At 47.2% G+C, this 8,144-nt stretch overlaps 1 pseudogene; it reads right to left on the reverse strand.

Moving 5' to 3' along the window:
• Positions 1 to 397: 397 nt before the first annotated feature.
• LOC144253974 (mitotic-spindle organizing protein 2B pseudogene) lies at positions 398 to 1,112 on the reverse strand (annotated as a pseudogene).
• Between the last annotated feature and the right edge of the window lie 7,032 nt (positions 1,113 to 8,144).

The following is an 8,144-nucleotide window of genomic DNA, read 5'->3' on the forward strand; positions in this document are numbered from 1 at the left end:
TTTTTTTTTACATATGCATTTTTACTATTTCCACAGTTCTCTTGTCCATAAAAGTTATCATGAGATTGCAATATTTATATATTCAAATCAATTTAAATGAAATCAATGTTTATAGGTGTTTTGTTGACCCAGAGGGCTGACACATGGAGAAAATATAGGACAATTTTGGTGTTTGAACAGAACTTTTAGTCTAGTGGCTCATTTCAATAAAAATTTTGTTTTTGTGTGGTGGCATGTGCTACTACTGTAGCTGTAAGACCTAAAAAGGGACATATTTAGTTTATAATGTATTATAAGGACTGAATTGTAAGGAAGTTTTGGGAGACCATGTCATATACTATCTATCCTATAATTTTAAAAATAAAATAGCTCTAATAAAGTAGAATAAAGACGCCTTTAAAGTCAAAAAGATACCTACTAAAATAAATTGTGTGGGAGGTATAAATGTTTACATCATTTTAAACTTATTTCTGATATTTTCTTGTGGGGAGAACAATGATTTTGATTTTCAGCTTTTTAGAAAGACTTAGTGGAAGGAGATGGCACATAGCCTTTGCTGGGAGAACAATGGTTCTAGCACGCTGGCAATGTAGTCTGTTCTCTTCCTATGTGCCGCTCCTAGAGGTGCTCTTCCCAGGCCCGCCTCCCTTGGGCAGCCTTGTGGCACTGGGTTGGCGGGGCATCCTTTGGCTGGATCCTTCCCGGCTTCCACGTTCTGCCAGTGTAGGTGCTCCACTGGGAGTAGGGCCGCCTTTGTTTCTCCCTCGGGTCTCCGACACGCCCGACGTGGGCAGAGACAAAGCCAAAGGGTCCTGGGGATCGCTCGCCAGCCTCTGCCCGGCACACATGGACTTGAGCATCTGGAAGACGGCGAGAGGGGCCACGTTCAGATTCAGCAGGTCCACCAGGATCTTGAACACGTCGGGATCCATGGCGGCGCCAGCCGCCTGCGCCAGCTCATACAGCTCCATCTCCTCGGCGCTCAGCACCTTCTTCCGCCGCAGCGCGAGTTTCTGCAGAGTTGCAGCCTCCAGAACCGGGGTCGCCCCGAGTCCGGGACCTCCGCCGGCAGCCGCCATGTAAGCTGCGGGTAAGAAAGCGCGCGCCCTGACTCTGCCCACCCGGCCGCCGCTCCGCCAAGTCCGTAAGCAAATGTTAATTTGCTTATTTTCCCCCTACAACTATTATTTGACATATTGAAAAGACATTGACTATCCGAGTAGACCTTGGTAATAATGTCTTCTGTTTTCTCTGCGTACAGGTCAATGACTGTATTTTTTTTTTAGCTAACTAATGCTGCATTGAATCTTGCAAGTCAGTAGTCATTGTGAAATTAAACTTTGTAGGTTAAAAGTAGATTAAAAATGTAAAAAGATGAATATGTAATATTAAGAAGAGAGTTTCTAAGGTTATTTTCAAAATGAAACATCAGTGGTGGGAAATGATTATTTTGGCAGAGATAATACTTAAAATAACACTTGGATCTGCACATTGAAGAACATCAACAGAGTAATTCATAAATGTGCTCATTTCCTTCTTGCTGGCTATTAGCCAGGAACACAGTACAGCACGTGGCTTGTGATGCTGGTGGCTGGAGAGCACAGAATGGAGTCCAGAGACGAATGACTGTTTTCTCATCTGATTCCTGTCCTGTCCGCCTTTCTGGGAACTGGTAGCTGTGGTGTGTGGTTCTGTTATGAATGGAGGGCCGAGTTGGGGTGCGGTGGAAGCCCACAGGGGCCTCTTCATCGCAGAGAGCTGAGCCTCGTGCTCCCCTGGTGGAGGCCCGAGGGGCAGGCTGGCATTGGATGGCATGGTTTTGGGGGATGGAGCAGAAGTACTCCTCTCTCTCCTTCCTGCTTGTGAGCTAAACCCCTGAACATGATACGCAAAACAGACAGGAAGACTGTGAAGGGTGGGGGCGGGCAGATGGCTAGGACACTCAGGACCTGAGGGACATCAGGTGCCAGGGGCCTCCCAGTCCTGCCTTCAGCAGCAATGAGGGGTCCCTCCTGCCTTGGGGTATGAGCAGAGACTGAGTGGGGAGCCCAGGCCTCTGTGTCTGTGCCCACGCAGCAAGGTGACAGTTCCTTTCCCTAGGCCCAGGGTGTGATGTTTGCTCCCATGACAGCTTCAGATCACATTAGGACTAGTGAACCCGGAGCTCCCTTCTGTTCTACAGCAAAAGAGACCCCTCTTGATTTGTCGGGTGGTTTCACTCTCTCGACTCGGAGTTCCTGTGCTAGATGGCTGTTTCCTTGAGGGTAGAGGGGGACTCCATTCATCTCGGAGTCAGAGTCTAAATAAACCTCGGTGTTTGGCCTTGTGTCCTGGAGTCTGGGCCCCGAGGCGCTTCGTGAGCCTTAGCTGACTTCTTTATGGAAGGGCCGAGCACATGTGTGCTCTCCAGCACCAGGGCCGACTTCACACTGGTGAGGCAGACACATCTTACAGACACAGACCTGGGTGAAGGCAGGGCGGGCAGGTCTGCTGCCAGCTCCGGAGTCTGCGCAGGGTGCAGGGCGGTGGGAGGGCTGCCACAGGCAAGCTCCACAGGGCCAGAGACTCCATTTTTCTTGGGAGTCCCCAGAGGGAAGAGCTGACTCTGGTGATGGCACTAGCAAGCAGGCGGGGGTGAATCAGAGGCAGTGTGGGCTGATCAGCCTGGAGAGCAGAACTGCAGAGGGGCTGGCATCCCCCTGCTGGGGAAATGTACAAGAGTAAGTTCCATTCAAGCTTGTTATGCACTAAGAGCTGTGTTTTGTAATTTACATACATGTCACACGCAGTTCCCACAATCCATCTAGGCCTGTGATTATGTAACTAATTTCAGATGAGGATCAAAGACTTAGAGAGATTGAACAATTGACCCAGGTCTTCCTACTAGTAAATTATGGAATTGGCGATGGAACTCAAGTCTCTCTGCCTCTGAAAAACTATTCCTAAAAGGCACCTCACTGCTTTAGTCTCAAAACTGATAAAAATAAGATCAACCTTGGAGAGGTTTAAAATAGTGAGGCAATAAATGTAAAAATTTCAGAGCAGGGTCTAGACTAAGAGAACAGGTTCAATAAAGGTAATTACTATTCCATTATTCAGAAAAATCATGAAGAGAAATTGCAGATAACACTCCACAAAATGATGATCACTGTTTCTTAAACACTATGTGCCAAGTTTTCTATTAAGTGAATTTACACACTATCCCATTTGCTGTTTGTGAAACACTATTACCCAGATATTGTTTACTCTCCTCCTTTTTAAAAATAGAGTAGTGTGACTTGGAGTGGTCAAGTGCCAAGCCCCCGGCACAGCACTGAGGACTGAAGCCCAGTCAACATCAAGGCACAGTCGTTTTTGTGTGTGTGGGGTTTTTATTTCCAATGACTCTGTTCTGTGGGCCTTCTAAAGAAGGAAAGCTTCTGACCCCAGAATGAACCTGAATTTTGGAAGAAGTGTGTACAGATTTGGTTTAGAGGCCCATTTGGGCCAACATCTTTAGTAATAATGGTAGCCAAGAAATAAAACAACTCCAGAGAGCCGCAAGCTGAGCAGGAAGGGAACCGTCTTAAACCAGGAAACGGGGATTAAGTCGCCTGGGGAACAATAGATCCAGGCAGGTATTGGATGAAAGCCCTGCGCTTGAAAGCCGCATCGTGAGTTGGGTTAGAGTGGGCCTGGCTGCCTCCTGTTCTCTTCAGCTCACCTGGGTAATCTCTACAATCAAATCGGCAAGAGGTAGTGCTCCTAAGTCAGGTGGGACCTAAATCCCCATTTTGTAAACTCTGAATGGGTTCCAGCAGACGGTTTAGTGCCAAGTTGCTGACGTCCTCTCTGATTCGGCCTGGTCTTTCCATCAGCTGTCGCCGTTTCCTTGCCTCTAGAGACAACGCTAGTATACAGCATTCAGTGCTCTGCAACATGGCCTTGGGAGAGTGACTGAGGGCTGGCGTCTCGGGGACTCACGTGGTCCCTGGCGTGTCCTAACGGTAGGTCTTCCTGATCATCACCACCCCCAAGTTCCTGAGGGGCCCCCTCAGCCTGAGATGCTTTTCTTGACTCTGCTGGGCTTTCACTCCCAGTTCTGAGTCGAGCTCACCCCTCACCTTTGTCCCCGAGCCCCTAATTCAAAGTTCTTCTCACTTGGTCTCTTAGAAAACCCCAAAGATGTCATTAAGGATGTGTAATGGAAAAACGTGTCTATTTTTCCTGCCACAGGGAAGGGCTACATCTAACTCGCTCTGCTCTATTTCCAGAGCCTAGCTGGCCTTGTGTAGGTTGGAACATATGAAATTGCCTATATTTGAATGTTTTCCACCAATAACAGTGGCAGTTTCATATGGTTCAACTAAAAGCTGAACACCTAATGGGTCCTTCATTGGGATCTATGAAGGTGTTGGATTTGGCTTAGCTACCTCCAGCCTTATCTCCTGCATCTGGAAGAAAGTGAAGGGGGTTGTGGAAGTTGGATTTTAGAGGACAGCAGTTCTCCTGCTAAAGCTGCCTTCCAGAGTCATTCTCCGGTTTCTGGAATTAAGCAACTGAGCGGTAGGTGGCTTTGGCGAGTCCCATGGCCATCAGTCAGACTGACCCGAAGCTGAAGACAGTGCAGGAGCTTTATTAAAGCAGAGAAAGATTAAGTGACTATGGGTTAAGCTTTTAACTGTGATGTACTAACTGGAATAGTAAATAACTGGTCCCATGTCTTTCTTTTCTTCAATATTTCGGAAAGAAAAAGAAATTGCTAATCATTGATTTTCCCCTGAAATTTCACTGATCAATAGAAACTTGAGCAACATCCAGAATGGACTCATTTGCTGTAGCCGGTCTCTGCAACCAGCATTCGGCAAAACAAACTCCACAGTAATCCTTCCAACAAAGAAAAAAATAACCTCGAATGGGAAATTATTGAAGGTCACAACTGCCTACAAGTCCATGAGAAATAGGGACCTAATCACGCCTGTGGAGGGGGCTGAGGGAGAGCTGGGACTTTGCCAGGGCTGGGTATCAAGGGCTACTGTTCCTGACAGCTTCCAGAAAACTTGGTCGTCGGGCGTGCTGATATCCTGAAAGCAAACTTGCCAGACAGACACACAGGAAATGTTATTGATAAGAAGAGACACCATCAAATTAGGAAAGATTTTGGAGAAACCCAAATGTAGGTAACGACACTGTATAATGGAATGTAGGTCCTTGAAAAGAGAGATGATCTGTCCATTCTATCTCAGCAGGCCTGGAAAAGGGAGAGGAAAGCAGCAGACTTCACTAAGTTTCTCCAGCATAGCAGACTGAATGTTTACATGTTTACATTTTTTTTTCTATGAGTTTGAGAACACTGTTATTTGAATTTTACTTTTCAAAAAAATTGCCTAGAATGCAGGGGGTGCAACCCAGGGTCCTCCTGCGACGGGCAACTGCTCAGCTACTAAGCTCCATCCCAGCCCCTGTTATCTGGCTCTTAGGTACAGATGACCTTGCTGGTTGTTAGGATCATCGTAGTTGTAGTTAGGAGAACAATCGACACGAGCATGTTCCCCTCTCTGTTTCTTGTCTATGTAAAGTGTTCCACATGGGTAATGTTAACCTTGAGTGTTATATGGACTTGTTTACCATTGTCCAGCATTTACCAGCTCCCAGTCTACCCCCCTTTCCTTTTGGGGAATTATTCACCCCATGTTTTGTGCAGTCACAGGGGACAGTAGTGTGGGTGTTTTTCTCCCTCTGTGGAAGCTGAAGTGGCTAGATCCTTTCCTACCACATCCAGCTAGAGAGGAGCCAGTGGCCAGTTGGACCAACCCCTGGACTTGACTCTTGAAAGCGTAGCTCAAGGATGCATGGAGTCACTGTGGGGGCCTCACCCTGGTTTGGATGTCCTGCCAGGTCTGGTTCTGCTTCAAGACAGACGCTGTGGCTTTGGCATCCCACTTCCTAGGGGGTCTGCCCAGGTATGTAGCCACTCATGACTTTATGAGTTCTCAACATGCTGAGAGTAAGTTATGTTTTACATACATTAGTCGGAGTCAGTTTCTATTGTTTATGACCAAAGAGGCCGACTGAACTCTCCCCTCTCCCCCTCAGACACCGTGTAGGAGGAAGAGCCAGCGAGCGTGGCGCTCAACGTCTGATAGAGCAAATATCACTATTGAGAGAAGGATGTGGACTGGTCTTCACTGAGGTTGGATTCAAGTTCTACATCTGCCAATTAATAACTGTCTGTCCTTGGCTAGGTCCCATACTGTTTCAAATTCCATTTCAGATGTTATATGAAACTGGTCATAGTAATACCCTTTTACCTAGGGTAGTTAGAAAACCTAAATGGATTTGAGCTTGTGAAGCTCACAAATGCTGCCCAAATGCTGCCGTGGGCGGGCGAGTTGACCCTCTACAGCTTTCCCTGAGCACACGGTGCTCTGAAGATGCAGACAGCACTCAATTATTCATTTGTTCCATCAACAGGTATTCATCCAGTGCCTCCTACATGTCAGTAGCTGTTCAGGGCAACTGTGAGACAAAGATCAAAGAGAGGCTCATCTTCCAGCAGGCCGGAGCCTGGTGGAGGGGACAGAAATGTAAGCGGAGGATCGCGCTGCGCCCTGACTGCGGCCAATCCCGTCAGGAGGCTCGGGCTTCAGAGGCAGTGCAACGGGAGGACACATTTATTTGACTTCAGGGGGTCAAGGAGTCCCTGTGCTTGCTTTGGGAAGAAGAATATCTTTTTATCAGATGGACAGCAGGCGTGGGCAGTCTAGGCGGAGGGCTGGCTGGCTGTGCTCCGGATGCAGGGTGATCCATGAGGCTGAAGATGGTGTGTGCTCAGGCCTTTGAGGAGAGCCCAGTGCCTAGGGCTCTCTGACACTCCCAATAGCGCAGGTGGCCAGACCTCCATGGGTTAGGGACAAAGGACGTGGAATAAGTGCTTGACAGGTTGTTGTCAGACCTGCTACCCCCACCACCTCAGCTGTGGGTGTGCTGGGCTCTGTGCACAACTCCAGGGGAGGGCCATTCCCGGCCAGCTGGCCTCCTGCAGCCCACCTACAGGAAACAGATCGGTTCCCTCGGGGAGATGGCTCACATCACTCCTCTGGAAGGAAGAGACACTTTCACACACAGTTGTGCTTTCAGCAAGGATTGTTTTCATGCTGAGAATTCAATAAAACCAAATTCCACGGTAACAGCCTAAGCAAATCAACAAACAAGCCTGGGATCCGCAGTGGTGGTGAGATGTGCACCGAGAACAAGCTGGAGAAGAAAGAATAAAACCCGGCCGTGGAGACATCGGGCCCCTGTCTTCAACTCTCCATTGGCTTCTCGCTGTTCTTAGTATTGACTGTTCCTAGTACTTACTTTCTTTTGGTTGTTTCAATTTACCCACAGGTTTCAAGTCATCAGGAAAGAGGAGTCCCAGGCACAGGGACCCTCGCGGCCTTCTCTGTGGTAGAGGGTTTGACTTGAGTGGGAGGACTCTGGGCTTCCCCCAAGAGGCCCCACCTATTCTGGAAGGATCTGGCCCCAACTTGAGTCACAGACTAGGTGACAGGTTCCCAAACTTGGCAGGTTCACAGATCCCTAAGTGTCTCAGTAATTTTTTTTTCATGGAGTCCTTAAGCTCAAAAATATATTTAATGGCTCTGTTTATTAAGTAGAGATATTATAATGAATTAATAAACATGTATGAACCACCAACTTAGCAACCATTTGTAAAAACCCCCAAATTGAAAGATGTTTTTTTCTTAATTAGCCACAGTTGCTGGCTCTGGGACCTGAGGGACTGTTGGCAGGTTCACAGCCTAATTTCTTGAATGTGGGAATCAGATTGGACACCAGCCCTCTCATTTCCTCTCTCATCTTGACTTTCATATATGCTTCCTTGTATCAGAACTATTAAAAACCCAAATTAGCACAGATCCTATGTCGCCAGACCTCACATAATTTTAGCTTTTGCTGGCTTTTGCCTTCTGTTTTAAGCCAGAGGCCAGTGAACCATGGCCTGTGGGCCAAATCTAGCTGAGAGTAGTTTCTATATGACTGAAAAAAAATTTAAAATAAAAAAATATTTTGTGACACCTGAAAGTTATATAAACTTCACATTCTAGGGTGGATAAAGTTTTATTAAAGTATGGTAATGCTTATTCATTTACATGCTATCT

The sequence above is a fragment of the Urocitellus parryii genome, chromosome 3 (assembly GCF_045843805.1).
Source record: "Urocitellus parryii isolate mUroPar1 chromosome 3, mUroPar1.hap1, whole genome shotgun sequence".
Classification (NCBI taxonomy): domain Eukaryota; kingdom Metazoa; phylum Chordata; class Mammalia; order Rodentia; family Sciuridae; genus Urocitellus; species Urocitellus parryii.